Source organism: Columba livia, chromosome 3 (genome assembly GCF_036013475.1).
Source record: "Columba livia isolate bColLiv1 breed racing homer chromosome 3, bColLiv1.pat.W.v2, whole genome shotgun sequence".
Lineage (NCBI taxonomy): Eukaryota > Metazoa > Chordata > Aves > Columbiformes > Columbidae > Columba > Columba livia.
Window position 1 is genome coordinate 63,039,893 of NC_088604.1, and position 21,786 is coordinate 63,061,678.

A 21,786-nucleotide genomic window follows, 5' to 3' on the forward strand; every position below is an offset into this window, starting at 1 on the left:
CTGCTTCTTTTTACACTTTCCATGTGTTTCCTTGCTGCTTCCCCAGGATATATCACCCTGAGCAGTGATGGAGCCAGGCCATTGGAGCAGGTGGAACACACTGCCCTGGCTATTTGTGCACCTGTCAATAAAACTAATATTTTTGACCCTCCAGCTTTAAGCTAAAGATGGTTCTTCAAAGCAGTAATTCCAGTATTTCCATTCTTGGAGGTTAGCCTAGCAATAATACCTCTGTAGTTCAGGAAGAACCTAATGCCTCCCACGATGAGAAATCAGTCTGTTAAGATTCAAGCGCCACACCAGAAACAGCTAAATAAATCTCACTGAAACCTTTTCTGGGAAGACAGACCTTCCTCAGATACATCTCATTACTCAAAGCCAATGCTGCCATTGCTCCTAGTTTAAACCCAGATTTAGTACTCATGAAAAGTGTACATTGTGGTGTTGTCCATATGGATTATATAACCACAGCCATCCGACAGCAATTTGAATGACAGTCTTCTCTGGGAGTGTTGAATTACCTACCCTACAAAATAAATGCCAGCTTGAATCTTTAGCATCTACCAACTTACCGAGCTTAAACTGGGCATTTTGTATCCAGACTATTCTAATAAGAGTTCTCAAAAAACATAGTTTTAGATAGAAAAGAGTTCTCAAAAAAAAAATGACTGTATTCCATATGTGAAGTGTAGGACAAAGCAAATGCTGATAGCTCTGGCCTGATGTTTTCTTCCACTGGCAGGTTTTCTCCATCCCAGGAGCCCACCATCCTGCTCTGGCTGACAAGTAGAGGGCTCCTGCTGTCCATGTTGTGCTACATTTCACAACACTCCAGTTCCAAGTGCAGTAAATGCAATAATATTATGTATTTATAAAATTCCACTCTGGTTTTCTTTTGCGCTTGCCTGGCACTACTGCTCGTGCTTTTCCAGCAGAGGGCAGTGGCATTTTGCTAGTTGTAGAGCTGGTAAAATCAAGTGAAAAATGAAAGATTCTTCCACGTGTAAGCACCAGCGCAGAGATAAGTAGGAGAGTTCATTTCAGGTTTGTCTATTATTTAGCAATCTGTTACATCATCCAAAAAAGCAAGCACTCTGTGCTCGGGGAAGTGAAGGAAGAGAGCTGTCTGCCTGCATTTGGGCATATTGAGTGGAAAGAGCCTCTCTGTATTTTCTCTTGCTGGTTGCTACCTTTTCTTCTTTTTTTGCTCTGAGGGGATGCAATGGAATTAGCAACTGCTACACTGCTGTCAGCTGAGCAAACAGAGCCAGCTCACCATTTCAGGCTTGCACACTAGCTTATTCCAGTACTGGGGAAATTATTTGATCTGCTGGGCTGCCATCCTGTGACTCAGAAATTCACTGTATGCATAATTGTCCAGGAAGGGAAAAAGAAAAACCAAAACACAGCAGCCTGCTGTTGACAGTGGCACGCACGCTTATACCGCCCTACTATTTTTCCCCTCAAAAGCATAGGGACAGATCTGCTGTCAGCTGGGTCCTGTACTCCACATGCTCTTTCCCCATGGCACATATTACCAGGTCAGCTTAAGCAAGGTGCAGAACAACTCAGCTGCACACTCAGGTGTACAACTGCCCCCAAGGCTGCTCTGTCATGGGGCAAGACTGATCAGAAAGCTGCTCCATTGGAAAATGGCACCACGTTGAAATTAAAATGTCTCATCTGAAACTCTGACAAGACCTTCAAAGGAAAAAAAATCTGAAACAGATTGAATCTCTTCATCTGTGCTTGTCTCAGGAGTCTCACTGGCATGTCACTCTCTCCCCACACCTGCACCAGCACCAAGCTGGCACCGAGCTAGGGGGAGAGGGGTGGTCTGGGGCAGATGAGGTGGGGAAAGCATGGGAGGACAAGACTTGTTTTAGCCTTTCCTACTTGTTTTCAGAGAGAGCCCATAGGCATGGTTGCCCTGGCCATGTGAAGAAGAAGCAGTGGGAAGGAAGGCCCAAGAACAGTCAGGACTTGGTGTACAGAGCACGGCACAAGACCAGCATGACAGACATCTTTACACCATCACTTCTCCAAAGCACTTGTGGTGTTGGTGTTGCACAAGTTCAGTCACGGCACAGCTGCATTACTGAAACATTGCCTCTTAGTGAACTTACACAACCACAACTCTGCACAAGGCAGGAGCCAGGGTGAGTTCCCCACCCTGTCTCTCTGCTCCCTGCAACTAGTGCTCACTTCCCAGGAAAGCAGACATGCCAGCTTGCATCGCAGTCTGGCTGTAAACCTCTTGTTGCTCAGATGTGGTCATTTTCTAGCATTACATAAGTTACAGGGTGAAATGGGCATTCTGCAGATTCTGACCACACTACACAGATCACTGAGCTGCTATCAACAGATTTTGACAGTGAGGTTACTCAAGAAAGGAGGCTGAGCATGGGAAACCAGCATTTGCAAAGCTTTACAGGGGCACTGGAGGACAGGGGCTGAAATACTGTGGTTTCCCATGCTGAGTGCAACCCAAAGAGCTCTCAGAGGAGCCTTGTACATGTTTGTTTGCAACAACTCAGCGTGGGACAGGCCCAGGCTGAGCTCTCCAGGGAGGGCAGGTCAGAAGGATGCACCTCCAGCAGCCTAGCTGGACCTTGAACCATGTATGGCTTCTTCACCATTTCATTGGTGTAGCCTAGAGATGGTGGTAACACTGGAGCAAGACTTGAAGCAGTCAGGATAACACCTCTTGCAAGTTAGCAGAATGCATTTGGAACGAGAGCTAAAATAGGTTTTAGGTGAACTAGGCCTTAAAATGGTCATGCAAACCACTCCCCACCATCACCCGCTGCCCCAGCTCTGGTTAGGCAGCAGCTCTTACCAGAGGTGAGAATTCTACATTCATTTTAGCTACATTAGATGCAAGAAAAGCTAGGGTCAAGCCTGCCAGTTCCTAGTAGGTGGCTCTAATGATTACACTGTGGAGCCTGTTCAAGCCCCACACTGCATACCTCAAGATCCTTGTACCAGCTTCAGCTGGTAAGGCATGCTTAAGTCAGTCTGTCATGGTGCTTCTGAGGTGGCTGGGCAGAACTGAGAGAAAAGCCAAATGCAAATTTCATTGCAGAAAAAAATCAACCCAAAAGAGTTGAACATAGGCAGAAGCAGCCTGTCCCTGAGAGTGTGACTGTCAGATGCCGTTGCTGGGCAACAGCCAGCTGAGTTGAACACATCCCGTTCTTTTATTCTTGTTTATTTTTAGTGACTCCCATAGATGAGTCTTCACTTTGCTTGTTGTTTTCACCAAAACTAATATGTCCTCTATTTCAGCAAATAAGCAAACTTCTGGCCATGTTTTATCCTACCAGATGCTGTATACGATGTTTCCTACATTGAAGAAAAGAGACCCTCTCATAGCGATCAGACTGGATATCAGTTGGACGCTAGTATAAGGATAGTCCATAAATTGCCTCCTGAACAAGACAAAGGTGAAGCATATGTCCTAGTGAAGCACCGGAAGACTTTAAGGACAGGAGAGACCTGCCAACACAGCAGGTGTCTTAAGAACAGGCTGAACCTGGGCTTCCTAAACCCACTCGTATGGGTGCCACCATCAACACCAACAGCATTATCAAATGACATACACAGACCATCTCCTGCTCTGTGATCCTCTTTAATTTCACGTAACTATTTTTACTAACACACTACCCAGCATGAGGAGGACGGTGCTTCCACAACAAATTCGTATCAGTACCCTGTCTCCACTGCTTATCTTCTTCCCCTCCAATGTCTCAGCTGTAAGTCCTTTGCGCATAATATCTGCCCAATCTACCAAATAGCTCCACCCTCCCAAACAAGGACCCCACACCCATCACACTTCCACATTACCGTTAATCACCCCAGTCACCAGCCTCCTACCACTGAACCAAAAGCCCCCATCCCTTCACTTGCCAAAGCCCCTGCTGTAGATTTAAAGCAGAGATGACCACAACAACAGGGACTCCCAGCTTTTGAGCAACCTGGCACTGGCACAGTGCTGTGGCATGGCCAGTCAGCAGTGACCTGTGTAGGCAACATGTGCTGGAGGAGCAGTCACAAACACCGTTGCCACTGTCACCTCTCAGCCCTGGTCCCTTTTGGAGGTGGGTTGCTAAACTCTGGGTTAGGCATATCTAAGAGTTGATTTTGATATAGATAAGTTCACCTTAAAGCAAGGAGGAAAATTAAGCACCCTTCTGAGAACATTTCTGGCTTCATTTTCCTTTACTATTATTATTTTACTCAGATTAACATCCTTGTAGGAGTGTTGCCATCTCCAGTGTGCTATTTACATGAGAAACCAGGACTTGTGACCAGCAGCTTGGTGGATCAGGTAAAATGTGCACGAGATCTTCAATTATTTGTTTCACTCCTTAACCTTTGTGGTAAATTCATGCAGTTGCCTGCGTGAGTTACTACCATGAGCATGCTGGCCTGCACCTCCTTTGACCTTGACAGCCAAAATTGACAGGCCCTTAATCCCCCAGTTAAAAGAAATACGTTGATTACTGAAGATGCTGCAAAAGACATTTCAGTGTGGGTTGTTTTTGGTTTGTTTTGTTTTTCAGTGAGGCTGATAAAAATGTGAGAAATAAGCTTCAGGGATAATGTTAACAGGAAGAATTTTGATTCAGAGCACTGACATTTACCAGGAATGGCAAGCATTAGCTTCTCAAACACTCAAGCACACAGATGCAGAGGCTGTTGTGGTGCTCCCTGTTAAAGAAGCCATTTCAGCAGGTACTCAGCAGGATGAAAAGTATGCAAGTAACAATGCATATTGGTACCACATGTGGAGGCAAGACTATCCTGATGCACACATGCACATCCTAGACAGATCTGAAAAATAGGCCATGTGTTTTTTCTCTTTGTTTTTTTTTTTTTTTTTTTTTTTTTCTAAACTGCTGCATACACAATCCAGCACAAAAGCAAAACACTAGCTGCAATTGTCCCAAAGTCCAGGATATAGAAACTAACAGATAGTTTCCCAGGATATTTGCAAGTAAACATATCAACCCAGTTCCACATTTATGCATTTAATTAAATGTCTCAATTTTTGTTATTTTTCATACCACAGGGGAAAAAATTCTCCCTTTGACAGAGAGTACTTCCCCCTTAGATCTCAATCTCTGCCTAGCAGGGTTTCTCTGTGCACAAACCTTGAATTGTCTTGGCACCCACAAATCACGAGGTTTCGGCTGCCTGATGATAGGAGCTGTGGTGGCTTATTCCCATAAACCAGACATTTCCATGTGTGTAGAGCAGCCCTATGATTGTGATTGGCATATAGCTACTTTCAAACGGTTTGTTTCTCCTATGGCTGGCACAATGCCAAGACAAGCATTTTAATATTAAGGTAGTTGTAGAAAAGCAACAGATGCAATAGCTGAGGAACAACAACAAAATATTCCTTTATGAAGTGTTTTGGCTCATTTACCCATTCTAAATAATTAATAATGACTAAGTTCCTGAGTTTAGTAAACAAAGGTTGTTTGTCTAGCACAACTTCATTTGTCCAGTGTGGGATGGATGGGGTCCACTGAACCAACACCCACATGTAAGGTAGGCAGGTCTCACAGAAATAGTTTTATTTTCATCAGCTAAAATTGGACCAGTTTTCTTTAACTCTTTTGCCATACACTTGTGATTTATTTATTAAGCCACATTACTGAAGGAGGATGAGGAGCATCAGCTTCACTCAGGCTGAACGGACCCCTCCTTCTTTCTCTTTCTTCAGCTTGAGCCTAACTTTGTGCATAGCCTCCTTATACATTTCTCGGTTTTCTAGCATGGATGTCCTTTCAGTGGAGCATTAGTGCAGTGGCTCTCCATGCCTTGCTCACGTACTGTAAAAAAAACCCACAAACAACCCCAATGGGTTATCCAGTTTTCCTTTTTATCAGGACACAGGTATTTATGTAATGTATGTGTTCACTGTAAAGGTCACAGAAACTTAAAGCCGCAGGGCTGACGCTTGACTGCATGTAGTCTCCTTGGCTGGCCTTTCGCATCCCAAAAGTGTTTTACCTTACACTTGCCACAAGTTAAGAATTGAGCCTGATGCTGCCAGTTCTCACTCAGCTGATGTGCATTGAATTGCTGTAACAGAACCACATGCCCAAGACCTGAGCACACTGATCTATTGAGTGCGATGTGCAACTGATGTCTTCTTGTTGTGCCTATGAAGCAAGGTATAACTAACAGTATAAAAAATGATAAATGATTACTTGTCTTTGCAATGATTTTACTCATAATAATAACTCATTTCAGAGTGGATGAATGAGGCCATTATGTTTGTAGCCTTTCCAGCTGAATGGTTTCTATATGTAAGTGAAACTATCATTTTTAAAAGGCAAGAACATAAACTTACAACTCTATTGGATAACACATATTAGTGTCAAAAATATCTGTACTTTTTTTAGTAGCATGTGAAAAAAAAATCTCTGTCATACTGGATTTACCATACTTCATAGGTAGAGGGAATGCTGCTTATGAGTTTATAGCAGTGGAGTTTTAGATGAAAACAGATTTCAGAGTCTTAAGTAAGGAAAGGGGAATTGCAGCTGGTCAGTCACTGCATGAGAACAAATGATCTTGCACTTCTCTGTGTGGGAGGACAAAAAAAAAACTTTTGCAAGCACACTTACAAAAATGTAAATTGACTGTCTCCACTTGCCCTGATAAATCTATCAATCACAAGAAACTGTCAGATAGCTTAAAACAAAAGCAAATTTATAAGACTCAGGAATGAGTCAAAACTAAAAATCCAGGCAAAGGGCAGTCTTAAATTTTGTTACTTGTCTCCTGCAGACATGAAGATCTGGGGTAAAAGCCATCCCGAGTCTGTCCCAAGAGACTTCTGCCCAGGATGGGTGGTGAGTGACTCCTGTACACCAGGTAAAAGGCCCTCTGGGTCACTCTGCTGGAAGAGCATTAGACTTACAATGAGGGGTCCAGTCTTGAGGACAGTCCTGCTAGGACAACTTGTATTTACTGTTTGGAGAGGGGCTTTACACCTGGCCTGAACACCAAGCAAGGGACCTGCCAGGGCACCCACCTGAGCTACACTTGCCCTGGAAAACAGGAAGTGAGGGAGAAGAAGGGGGTCAAGCATTCAGCCTGCAGCCCAACATGTGGACACCATGTGCATCCTTTCTGGGGATCTGGGAGGGCTCCTGCACTGTGCACTGAGACCAAACAGAGCCCAACATGAGACAGGCATCAAAGCATTATGAGGGCAATGGAGCACTAGTAAATCCTGAGTCCTGTTAGGCCAGGTCGCTCTGCTCAGTAGTAATCTTTCCAGAGCATCACAGGATGAGAAACATTTCCCCCACCAGGAAACTGCATTACAGAGTGAGACACCATCTCGCCTTTCCCTCTCATTCCTGGCCCTTTTCATCTGGCAGTTGCTATGCTATTGAAACAAGACCTTCCTCCTGATAGTAGCATTAGGCAAAGCTCACTTTCTGCATGGTCATTAATCCGACCATCACCTTGTCCTCAAACTCCCCGTGGATCTCCTGGTGAGCACTCTGGCACTTGTAGCACACCAACACTCAGAAGTAGATGCATGGTCGGAAAGGAGACTGTTTTCAAAGCACCCCAAGAGCCTCGTGCTCTTTATCTCAGACTCAGGCTTCCTCTGTGACCCTGAGCAGGGATGAGGTTCTGGCTATTTGTTTTCCTTCAGTGCAGTTCAGATATAACTCTATCTAACAGGGCACTATTCTTAGCCACCAGCCCAATGGCAGGTGCAGCCGTGGGCACAAAGCCACGCGTGGGCAGGTGGCAGAGCCACGGTGATACCATCCTGCCATGCAGTCCCAGGGTTTCAGACAAGTCAGGAGTGCTCAGGGATGGGTGGATTATTAAAAAGAAGCTAAATCAGGCCCAGGGTACTGAACAACTAGAGAAAATCCTATCTAGAAATGTAGAGCAACAATCACTGACAAGCAGACACAGGGCAAGTCATGATAAGTCACGTAGAAACCTTTGCCACCAGAAGCCATGCTGCTGGTTGTAACCGCAGCTGTGCCTGTGCTCATTGTGCTCCTGATGCCACTTCAGTGTCAGAAATGCAAAAGTGGAAGTTTTACCTTTCTTGAGCTGTTTGCTCTCATGAAAAGTACTGTCACCCAAACATCTGTATCATAGAGTCACAGCACAGTTTGGGCCGGAAGGGACCTTCCAAGGTCATCTAGTCCAGCCCCTCACAATGAGCAGGGACATCTTCAACTATACTATGTTGCTCAGAGCCCTCTCCAGCCTGGTCTTGAATGTCTCCAGGTATGTGACATCTACCACCTCTCTGAGCAACCTGTGCCAGTGTTTTATTGCCCTCATTGCAAAAATAAAAAAATTATTCTTCATATCTAGCCTGAATCTCCCCTTCTTTAGTTTAAAACCATTACCCCTGGTCCTACCATGACACATACTGCTAAAAGGTCTGTCCCCATCTTTCTTATAGGCCCCTTTTAAGTACTGAAAGGCTATAATAAGGTCTCCCTGGAGTCTTCTCCAGGGAACTGCTGGAACAGTTCACAAAAAAAGCACAGCAGAGAAGAAGCAAGGAAAGGCAAATGTTGCTGAGATTCACCAGTGACACTGAAGAGCCCCAGAATCACATGAAAGGTGTTCCTATGAAATCTGCCATGTGCCAAATGTTAAACTTCTGTCTGGTACAACTGGCTTAAAATTCAAGTAGATAAATCGATGCATAAGCGATAAGGTAACAAAGACATTCAAGAGAAGTAAGAGAAAATATTGGAAAAGTTTCAGATATTTTTACTGGAACATGTTTACAAATTATATATTCTTAATTCTTTAGCACCTGTTTCCATTTTTAACACAAAAACTGTATATGCAAAATACCTGCAGACACTGACTTTTGTTTTGCTTTTACTTATTTGTGTTTTCAAAAACACCCACTATGATAAATAGTTATCAAAAGTTTTATTTTTTGTTAGAAATCACTTTTCATTCCACATTGGTTAAAGCCTGTGCTTCATTGTGTTCAGAGGAGCTCTCTATGCCTGACTGCAAGCAGCACTGACAACACATTTTTCCCATTCTGGTAGAACTCCTAGGATTTTTCCTGCTTAATACAGGGAAAATCCACTGAAATGGGAATTCCCAGCAGAGCATCTAATAACTTGAGGCATCAGCCTAAGTTTTTTCTGAACTCATCCGGTGCAGATGTCCAACAACTGAGGACATTACAGCCTGTGGTGTATGTGTGAATTAAAAATAGGTTTATTGCCTTTTGAGTGGGCAAGTAAGGCTGCAATAGTCACTCCAAGAGCTGCCTCTAGCTCCTACCACCCCCTCAAGCAGCCTCCTGAACGATCTGATCTATTTTATAGGGTTTCATATGGCTTTTTGCATGCATGAATTTTGTCTCACCCATAATCTACAGAATGACTGAGTTACACATTATACATGCAAAACTTAACTCCCAACACTCCTGCAAAACCCTTACCTGCATCCAGTTTCCTCACACACCAGGGTCCCAGGGTGGGGGTCACCTCACTCCTATAGCTTGAAGCTTGTCACCCCCAAAATATCATTTGACTTGTAGGCCATTCTTTGAGGAACTGCTCTTCTGTGTTGAGGGGAGTAAGTCAAACCCCTGGCTTCTACCTGCTTTCGGATAACTGCTTGGCTCAGCAAAATTGTGTTATCCTCAGGAAAAAGAAGTAAAAAGAAAAAAAAAAGAAAACAAAATAATGAATGAGAAACAGCTGCAGCAGCCTGATCTGTTGCAGCTGCAAAGTGCCTCAGCTCTGGAGCACCTGACTGTGAACAGAAGGGGCTTACAGCTACCTCAGTATCACTTTTGACTCTTTCTAGTATTCTTTAAGAATATGGGGCAGAGAATGAGGTTTAGACACCTTTGGGATGTTTATTGTTCATGTGCAACAATCTTTGTCACTTCACCAAGTTTTTTTTCTACATTTACATGGTGTTTGGGACTTTTTAGCATACAAAGTAGACTGGGCTGTGAAGAAGACAGACATGTAGGTACCAGAAAGGATTTAGTCTTTTCCCTCCCCTTACCAGTGCCTGTGAGAGCACCATGCACAGTCACACAGAGGTGCAGCACAAAGCTGTTGTGGTCCCCACCTCCCATCTGAGCTCTTCGTTCCTCCAAGCTGCTGAGTTTACCTTATATCAGGTTTGCACTCTTTGAAAAGTATGAGAAAACTATTGCCTCTTCTCTTTCCAGAGCCCAGGAAAAACAACCCTAGCAAACAGGCATTCCCAGTAGGCTGGGTCAGCACCAAAACCAGTAACTGAGTAAACATTGTCCAATCACCACTAAAGGCAAGTCACAGAAGTATGAAAAGGTTTGGTAGGTTGTACGTACTGCTTCTTGTTCTATATATGGCTGGTGGACAGAGAATTCCATCTGTAGTATGACCAAACCAGCACACCCTACTATGTTAAATTGATCAGAAAAAAATCCCACTGAAAAGAACAAAAAGTTTGTCATTCATTTAAATGTGGTATAGATTTCAATTATTTTCTTTCTGGTCATTCGGTCAAAGGAGGTTACGACTATTTTGATGTGAGATTCTGAAAAATAAATTTGCAAATTCTAGCATAAAATATTTTTAGGAATCTTTGAACAGAATTCAATCAATCCGTTTATCCAGATAAGCAAGGGGTAATTTAATTGCTACATTCACTAAATATGCTAATGTCAAACTTGCCTAATTTTTATGCTAAAGCTTACCTTGAGTAATGTTTACCGTCTTTTGTCACTGTTTGAAAAATACATTAAAACACATTGGAAACTACCATTATACCAAACTCCTATCAAATTCTCAAAATAGTCTGAAAAAATAGGAATAATTTTCTTTAAATACCACAAGATTAAATAATAATACCATTAGGTTCTCTTATAATTGTGTTTTGCTTCTTTGAAAAATTAGATGCACTTAGGTTTTCAAGCACTTCTCTGAAAACATGAGGATTAGAAATGAATACTTTATTTTTTAAATGCAATTAAGACAAGCAAACAAACAAACCCAGCTTCAGTTGGCATAAATAAGCATAGTCATACTGGTGGAATGACAATCTATAATGAACTGTTGCAGTTAATAATCGTAGGTTCTTGCCATACATCTTTTTTTGTCACTCCGTTTCTCTCACACACTGCTTCTTTCCCAGCCCTGTAATAATTTCTAAAGAATTAGTATATAAATGCTTTTGAAGTAATGTGTTTAACTGGGGACAATCTGAATCCTTTGTGTTTAACCATAACTGATGCAGCTGCAGGCTAGAAAATTTGTCACTACAAGAGGTCTTCTCTTAGTGTCCATAAGTACTTTTAATACACTTTTTCAAAGCTTAAACGGTTAACTCAGGGTCTCACTCTGATATTGCACCAAACCACAACCAACTGCAGTATAATAGCAGTGCCATATGACATCAGGTTAGGTCAGAATTAGCCCCACAGGCTCCAGTGACCTGATATGCACCTGCAAGGGGCAACCAACACACTCATAGGACTGCCAACATCTCCATGTCTATCCATCTGCTAGGCCTGCCTTGGTTTTGGTTGTCTTATTCCTCTTCCTCCTCTGCTTCTCCAGGTCACTTGGGAGGGCAGAGTTTGGGGGAACAGTGCTGGACCCCGGCCTGGGGAAGTTGCAGCCCTTTGCACCTGTTGATCCTCAGCAGGCGCTGTGGGCTCTGTGTGCTATTTTCTCATTGAAAACCAGGACTGCTCTTTGCTTGTCTTAGAAAAAATGGCCCCAGCATGGTAGTTAGCCAAAGACCCCAAACAGGATGAACTGAAGGTAAATGGAGGGTCACAGATTTCTGAGTGTGGCCTTGGTACTTAGTTTTTGCCCTATTTAGGGAGATTGGTCTGGTTTTCCTTCCTACATCCCCATCCTTGGGACAGGAGCAAGCCTACATGGTGTAAGAGCACTCCTCACAAAGTTCATTTTCTCAGCTTATTTATTCCATAACTTGAATTTGCTTCCTCACAGCATTTGATAGCCACAAATAGAGAAACTGTTCAACTGTCTCTTGGTGCACAGTTGCCGAAGTAGCAGAGCAGTGTTAAGTGAAAGGCCTATTTTACATTAGCCATAATCCCTTTTAAACAGAGTGCTTCAATTTGTAATTTCCTATTCCATACTACTGGTGTTTATTTTTGTTTAACTTTGATATTGAAAATATCTTATTTCAGATAATTCGGGACAATAATGACTGCACATAGGTTCAAAAATTCCAATTATAATATAATTTTAAAGAGTCCGATACTGGTTTATGGGCTGGCTTACTACATCTTTTTTTTTTTTATTTTTTATCCCTTTATGCAAAGCAAGCTCCAGTTGTGAGTTCATGAGCTGTAATGGAAAGGAAATAAATATCAAATATTTGTTCTGGGCTCAGTAAGCTACAAGTGTAATCTAGAGTTTATGAAGGGGAATTCTTCCCATAGGTCTTTTTTTTCTGCTTCACCAGACAAAAACAATTTTCTGATTTATTTTTCCTCGCTTTCCAGAGGTTCTGTTTCAGCAGCAGACCAGGTTCTCCTCCCTACCACAAAAGGATCCCAAAATGCTTGCAACCCTCAAGTTTATGATTTATGCAAGATAATGCTTTTTAAACATGTGCAGCACACTCCAGTACAGAACTGATGACAGCATCTAGGGGAGGAGCCATCAGAAATAAAAATCAAGAAACGGGAGAAAAGATGGCCCTCATTTCATGCTGTTGCCTGACCAAGAGGGCACCGTAAAGAGTGTTTGCTCCACTGAGACTCTTCAGATGCACGGAGTGGTCTGGGGAAAACAGAATTTTCTCTGTCTCCTTGATGTCACCTTTCCATCCTACATTGTGCATGGACCAGAGCAGAGGGAAAGGGACACCTAGGACATTTCTAGAGGACAGCGTTGAGTCAGAACATGGTCCTCAAGCGTCCAGTCCCTCGCACACCCCTGTTCCTGTCACCATCAGTGCTGGTGCATACAGGCCACTGCCAGATGGGTTTTTGTGTATGACAACTTGACAGTGTCAGACTGACAGGCCCTAAACAAAGCGCTGAAGATGCTGCTTTTCACTTTAATCCTCCAGAGAATCTTGATCCTTCTGAAAATGGCAGAGAAGGGAACCTCTGAAAGCACCAGGAGAATATAACAAATGCAAGTGCAGGGCAGCATCTGTAGAGGAACACTAGGAGAGGGAAAAAAAAAAAGTTCAAACTTTCTATGACATCTACGAATTGACGTCTACATAAAAATAATATAATCACCCATGCTAGATTTAGCCAGACTAGCTAATTACTTCCTGTAATGTATTATCCAGTATCTGTTTATTCTGCTCTCTATTAATTTTTTATTGATGTCCCAGAATGAAAAATTAGGCCCACTGGTCTACATTTTCCAAACCCGCGTCTTCAGTGCCTAAAGTTACCTCTGTCAGCTTTCATTTGTTTGGTATTGCTGAAGGCTTAAACTATGTGTTATTACCACAGGTAATAGTTTAGCAATTTTGTGCTTGAGATTCTTCAGAACTCATGGCACCAGCACCATCTAGTTCTGATGATCTGTAAAGGTTTGTCCTACTTGACCTGAAAGCCTGAAATGTAAATACCTGCAAGAAATTCTGTTATGGTTTATATGGTAGCCAGACCTGAAAAAATATATGTTTTTTTTTTTTTTTCTGTTTTAACTAAGTCTTTCTTGTGGTTTATATGCAAGGCAGTGCACTCTCTTGCCAGCAAAAGCAAAAAGCATCATGTCTTTTTTTCTGGGATCCTCCCTTCTTTCAGGCTGTACCTCAATACAGAAACAGCATCACCAAGCCAGCAATTGGCCATCAGAGGTGCACAGGGGCACCTCTGGGCCCTTCACTGTGTCTGGAATAGTTTAATGACCTTCTATAGTCATCTAATTGCTTTTGTTTGGGGCTATAAAGTACACAAGATAATGCCAGTCATTTAGCATTACACACCTAAAAATCTGTAATACAGTCTATATGTGCTGCCATTCCAGCCACAGCATTAACCATAGCTTCAATAAAGTCTGTGTCCATCAAGGTGTGTAACTAACATTGCCCTGTAGGTTTCCCACAGGGAAGGGATCTTGTTCCATACCAGCTAATCAGGAAAAAAACAAAACAAAAACAAAGCAAAAAAACCCACACATGACCAAACAAAACCCCAAAACAACAAACAAACAAACAAAGAAAAAAACACCACCCATAATTTAGTCATGCTTTATGAAATACTTAAGGTACAAGAGATCAAGAATTATGACATTTGAGGAGCGGGTGAAAAAACCCTTCATTTTTAAATGAGAAAGAGTAAGGGAGTATTCCACTGGAGCTGAGCCATGCATTCTGATGCAAAAAAATTTCAACTTAGCAGTTAAGCCTGGATTCCCACTTTCCGTGATCATGACTCCTAAAAAGCAAGAGAAAGCAATAACCTCATAGATATAAATTTAAGTGAGGCTAGATGAGTCACTAGGAAATATCATGAGGGAGCCTTCCTGGGGTGATAACTCTGAATTAGATGGACTAACAAGATCTTTCCATCTCCAACTTCCATCTCTTAACTAAGATTTTCCATAGTTTACTGAGTGCTAATTCACAACTTCTCACCCCCACACACACTCTCTCCTTTAGAAAATCTAATATTGGCTATATCAGGAGAATAGATGTAGGTTTTCCTGAGTCTTTGTTCTCATTCAAGTTCATATGCCTCTACTCCAACCTGGTGAGACCCCATCTGGAATATTCTGTCCAGTTCTGGGCCCCTCAGTTCAAGAAGGACAGGGAACTGCTGGAGAGGGTCCAGCATAGGGCAACAAAGATGATTAAGGGAGTGGAGCATCTCCCTTATGAGGAAAGGCTGAGGGAGATGGGTCTCTTTAGTTTGGAGAAGAGGAGGCTAAGGGGGGACCTTATTAATGTCTATAAGTATATAAAGGTGAGTGCCATGAGGATGGAGCCAGGCTCTTCTCAGTGGCAAACAGTGATAGGACATGGGGTAATGGGATCAAGCTGGAACACAAGAGGTTCCACTTAAATTTGAGAAGAAACTTCTCAGTGAGGGTGACGGAGCACTGGAACAGGCTGCCCAAGGGGGTTGTTGTCTCCTTCCCTGGAGACATTCAAGACCCACCTGGACATGTTCCTGTGTGACCTCACCTAGGCGTTCCTGCTCTGGCAGGGGTGTTGGACTAGGCGATCTTCTGAGGTCCCTTCCAATCTCAAACATACTGTGATCCTGCGATACTGTGATATGTTCCCTCTTTATTGAACAGTCTATGGCTTCACTAGAGAAGCTGACTATGCATAGATTTAAACAATACAGGGGAGCTCATTCTGGACTTTGCTCTTTTCTGTATGTTCCCCAACTTATTTCTCATTCCCAGACCAAGATTGTCTGGCTTTATTTTGAATTGTCCTGCAAACCGCCTTACCCAGGGAGAGGAAATAATTCACAGCTGGTATGTTCCTTAGTGTTTTAGCCAAGCAAAACATACAGCTTGCCATTTACTGGCAACATGGTTATCATGATTCAAGCCACTTGGCTCTTCTGTTATGTCCCTCTGGCATGTAAGGGAAAATTCACACCAGTGAAGAAGAAAACCATCGAGTCATTAAATATTTGTTTGAATATTTAAATCCTTGGCTACAGAGAAGTGTCTACAGAGAGTTCCATATTAAATAAGGGCCTTATTGAAACCACGCCTCCAGACAGAGCTCTTGCAATTTGCTGACACATTTGCTGAACCCCTCTCTGTAAAAGAAATATGGAACTCTGTATTATGAGAGACACTAAAACATGAACAATTTCTTTCTAATTTGGTATTGCAAGGTGATGCTGGAGGAACAGGAAATCAAGTTGCCAAGCATACCACGTGTGCTGATGAGGAAATTGTTCTCCTCTTAGTCAGATAGACTCTGGGTAATAAGCTGGAAGTCAAATGCAGTGATCCACAGTTTACTGGAAGTAGAGTGCCACATGTCATATCTCACAGATTGAGCATTTTTGGACTTAGATAATCCATGCTCTTTGAGATCTTTGGCCTCTAGCTGAACCTTGCTCATTTTCAGAGAAGCTGTGTGTGGAGCGTGGGCTCAGCAGCTGAAAGACCACTTGGCCATGGTGTTGAAAGAGCTACAGTACATACTAAGAGCTTTATCTGTTGCAGGTTCTGCCTGGTATCATGGTCCCTCCTCATCCCTCCTCCTTCATGTAACTGCTGTGAGCCAAGGTAGTACCTTGTGTACCTTTGTGTACCCTCTTGTGACACTATTTTCTGTCACAAAGCTGAAGAAACCTTACAGATCTATAAATGAGTTAAAAAATGAGAAAGGTAAAATCAAGGGCATCTACTAGACATGTAGAGCAAAGAAAACACTTATTTCCTTTCTTTCAAATGAAAGATGTTATATCATAAGAATTATTACAACATTAAAAAGATAATTTAGAGAAAATCAAAACCCAGACAGGAAATACAGTAGAGGAATATTTTTTGATCCTTCCAAAAGACTTCATTTTGAATGAGGTCTTGAACATACAAGGGTAGGCAAAAAACATTAATTTTACAGTTGTATTTGTTTAGCAAACCAACAGGCAAAATTCCTAAAAATAATGCATTCCTGAGGAAGGATCAAGTAAATCAGCCTAATGCTTGGAAAAGGAGGCAATTTTTTCAGAATCCGAAAGGTTGTCTTGGGAAGAATTCACTGGCTTGTCTAGATGAGAAAGAACAATATTGTGATGACATAAAAGCCTTTCTTTTTTCTTACTTTACCCATGTAAGTTCTAAGGGAAAGTTTGTTTCTTGTATGACTGAATGTTATAAATTTGTCTATACAAATCTGAACTGATATGAGTGACAAACAGGAGGTCCCTTCCTGTGAAGCTGATTGAGATTCAAATCCATTTTCCTAATGAGTACCTTATTAATGGCAAGGAAACAAGTCAAATAGGAGAGAGCCATTCCCTGAAACAATCAATATCCATTGGTTATAGTGCTCAGTTATTAAATAGACCAGATGCTGGTCACTGGCTCCACTGAGTTCTTGGTCTCACAGCTGACATCACCCACACGAATTGTCAGTTTTGTGCTAGACTGACAGGTCAAATAAAAAAATACACTATACTCAAGGACTCATTACCATACACTTCAACATATTCATAACACCAGGCTGGTACAGCTGTGTACTGATGCAAATAATACCTTTCCAAAAACAAGACAAAATTGTAAAAATGCCTAACTCAAGACAAAAAGCAAAAGTCTAGCCTTTAGGAGGCCAACAAATAAGTAAGTTGGTAAGTTTAAGTCAGTTAGATAAGCTTTCAGGATCTCTTTAGTTTCTTCATCATTAAGGGCATAGCTAATTAAAATTTGATATATTCCCTGCTGCCCTAAAATATCTCATCAATTACAGACTTGTGTTTGTGTTGACTTCTTTTTCTTTTCCCTCCAAAGAAAAGAAATTGGCTAAACAGAGCATATGCCTAGAGCGATATTTTTCCTCAAAGGAATCTGGTGCTTGTTGGAGTGAAATGGAACTACTGGTTTCCAAAAAATATTTGTGAGAGAGGAACAGCAACAAAAAATCCTGTTAGCATAAAAAGTAATTGCTTGGTTAACTTAAACAGCTGCATAAGCCCTCCTCTTTCTCCAAAATGGAAACAATTATAACTTCAATCCTCTTGATAGTAAGTCTTTCTCTTTTTTGCCTAACAATTCAGACTGGAGATACAGATATGCTTACTACATGTTCAGCATATGTAATAAAAAATCTCCATCCCTGAAAAGATTTTTCAAATGCTGAGGGACCAAACTTGCAGAAAATGAAAAAATCAACAAGAAGGACACATATTTGTTTCATTCTGGTTATTGATTGCACATGAAAGAGAAGTAAAGTCCATCAGAGAAGGGGAAATAAGGCTTAGGGTAGAATGTATAATAGCATATAGCTGATTTGAAGGGGCAATCCTGCTATGGGACTTCATATCCTAAACTTTACTGCATTCTTCTATAATATCTTTTTAGAGTTAATAAAAAACATAATTTAAAAAATTGAGAAAAGGACAAATCAGGAATATAATGGCTCCATCTTTGTTCAGGAAAACACTGGAGAGTCAACTAAAAATCTTTTTCAGTTGCTTCTTTTGAGAAAAGAGAGGACACATTTGCAGGCAGCACTGAGCACAGGTGAGAGACACAGAGGGATAGAGGCTCTGCCTGCCATTTTGCATTTCCTTAGTTTTTGCCAGTTATCATCAGAGCCTCTAAATGTCTGCCCCTGGGCACTACAAGGCTCCCCAAGCCTTGATCATACTGAGCTTCCCGGCACCCACCTCATCCCCAGGCCTTCTAGGGAGAAGAGATGGGTGATCCTGGCCACGGGGCCCAGCATGCCCCACTCAAGTTGTGCCTACAGGGATACATGGAGGGGTCCTCTCTGGCTTTTACTCAGTTTGGCAGTTAAAGCACATGCCAGACATGAGGCTGTACTTCAAGGTCTTGTTGGCTTGGACAAAGTGAATACTGTTTCACTTCAGTTGAATTCAGACCCCATGTGAGCCATCCTCCTGTTGCTCCAGATTAGAGCAACAGCAAATTTGGGAATTCTATATCTGATCTTGGACCTTCCCCATTCAATCCATCAAAGTGGTTCACACGTCATTGCCTCTCTCCGTTTTCTTTTCTCAAATCTGTTCCAACAGTCTATTTGGCTTGTCTCAGTCTCCTGGCTATTGTCATGGGTTGCACACTCCAATCATAACCTTTGGTTTAAATTCATCATGCAGAGCTGAGGATGGAGAGGGATAAGGAGGAACAGAGATGTTCTCTGCTGCTGCTCTCAGCAGTCTGGTCCATGCTTTCTTCTCTGTCTGCCCTATCAGTGACATCTCCATCCCTCCAGGCTTTGCCATGGAAATCCGTCCCAATGGAATGACTGTCAGGGAGTTTAGATAACATTCAGGCTTTCAGTTACAAACTGAGTGTCCCATGAACATTTTATATTTAAAACTTTTGCTTGCAGACCTGACCAAGTCCGATGTACAGAGGACTCAGTGACATTTGCTTATTGTATACAGTGAGAGTAACCAGCACCGGCCAGATTTCACTATCATTTTGGCCAAAACTTTGAAAACAAATAAATCTCCAGCCACTGATAAACTTACTGAGACATTCCCCTCCACATTTCAGCATGTCTTGATAAAAATCTCATCACTTCCAGGACCAAGTCTTTGGACAACATGACACTCTCTTTTTCATTTATTGTCGAAGAAAGGGGCCACCTGACTGCTCTAGGACCTGGGTCCATGATAGTGCACAAAAAATGTTTACATGATCACAACTGAACTGTCTTACCCGCAACTATACATCTATAATTTTTGTCTTTCAAGGACATACACATTTGTTATACAGGAGTTACTGTCACTTCTTATGAGGCTGGACCAAGCAGAGATTCACACAGTGATCACAGCTAGCTGAAGGAAACCTTCAGGCACTCAGCTGCAGCCTGCATTTCAAAGCTGCTCTGGCATTTGAATACTCTGCACCTATCTGTCAAAGGCACCCACCACACCTGTTATCCCTGTCAGGGAGCACATCCAGACAGCTCTCTGGGCAGCCAAGCCATCAAGGCAAAAGTATGAGCGGGTTAGTGCTCGAATAACTGTTCCATCATGTAGTTTCATAACCTGATCATTAATTCTGCATGAGTAAAGGTTTGCTGAGCTTTATATGCAGAATATGACCTTGCCAAGGTCAGATGAGTAAAGATTTCCAAACTTGTCAGCTTCCTCTCTGTCTGTGCTTTAAGCCAGGTTTTCTCTTCTCTCTGGTTGTCTCCCTCACTTCAAAACTGAACACGGAGCATCCCTTCCTCTACATTGATTTCTTTAGGTAGTACCTCTTCTAACTTTCTCAGATGCAGAGTGGCTTTATTTGGTTCAATCATGCAATTTGAAAGACTTCTTACAACTGCAAATAGTATCAACATGTGACCTTTTTTGGGCACAAGCTGAAGTATAGGAAATTGCACTGAAACATAAGAAAACCCTTTTTTTACTGTGTGGTTGACAGCACATGGGAAGATGGTGCCCAGAGAGGTTGTGTTATCTCCATCCTTGTGGATACTCACAACTCCACTGGACACTACCCTGTTCCAGCTGACCCTGCTGTGAGCGAGGAGGCTGAACTAGTTAGATGATCTCCAGAGGCCCCTTCCACGTCAGCTGTTCTGGGATTCTATGCACATAGAATACAAGAAAATCTTGTGACAGTCTTTCACAGTCTGTGATGGTCATTAAGTATCCCAGTTAAGGCTTTACCTCGTTCTTGGTGTTGGAGCTGAGGCCTCAGGTGCAGTTAGATACCAGAAATATCTTCTCAAGGAACAGGGAGGGAGGGCTGTGTGGCAGCAGTGTAACAAAAGTGTGAAAAAATCTGATGTAATGATTTTGAAGTCTCTACTACATCAGAATGCAGACCATATGCTGAAGAAGTTTTGAATTAAAAAAACTTAGGGATATTTGCCACTTCAAAGAAAGGTTGTTTTGTTTTTTTCCAGAATAAAAATGTTTTTCCTGGTGCCATCAGTGAAGAATGCATTAATGAAAAGAAATTTCCCTTGGACCTTTGATGCCATCTGAAAGTAAGAAGAGAAATTGCTGTTCCTATTCAGATTTTGGTTTCCATGACGCAAGCTGCCACTGGCAATGATGTTATACCACCACTTCCACAGTGTATATTTATCCAGCACTCACATATCCTGACTGGATTGTAAAGTTTGATTAATTCCTTCTGCATCCCACACAAAAATGTCAGGGTCACTTGCGTTATGAGAACACAGTGACAATTCCTTGCACATTTTTTCTGCTTCTATAAATGAAATGTAATTCCCCACCCCTCAAAATGTCCACCAAGATATTGGAGAGTAATTTCATACACTTCATACAATATTCACATTATTCCAGCATACCTTCTGTGATGCCTATATTTCAATGAACTGAAATTATTTACAGTATATTTTTAATTGTAAGCAAGGATGATCACCATTATAATGAGAAGCAGCAAATTAACCCCATGCACTGCCTAAAGATGAGGAAAATATTTGGTAAACTGTGTATTACTGAAGTCAACTGAAACAGCTTTCAAAGAGACATTTGTAAGTAATTTGTATAAGTTCATGCTCATTAGCAGTAGCATAAAAGCTGAGAAAATCTGTTAAAATATACCTTGATAAATAATCACTTCATTTTCCCACAGCTGTATTTCTTTTCCTTGACTACTATTTTTAATGTCTCTGGAAAATAATTCCCTTCTACTTATTTGCATCTTCATCTATGAACCAGAATTGCTGCTGATATCAGGAAAGACGTTGGAACAGAGCTCATTAAATATTGTTAGCCTAACTCTGCAGTCCCTAAATGACTAGAGTTTCTTTTAAAATTAATGTGAGGTTCCTCTGTGACAGGACTTAGCATTGCTATTGTACTGCACTGTTCTTTATTATTCCAGACACCATTAAGCACAGTGAACAAACACATGGTGAAAAAACACAGAGCATGAGGAGCAAGTCCCTGAAAGCCACAAAATTACTTAATACTGGTAAGGCTTCACTTTATATCTCTCATAATCATTATAATGATAGGCACTGAATAGAAATGTTGCTGAATGACTTTTATTGTTAAGTTTAGCACACATGTAACCAAGAGTAATTTTCTTTTTTTCTTCATTGTGGAAATAAATGCAAAAACTAAAGTGAAAAAAAATTCTAAAAGTA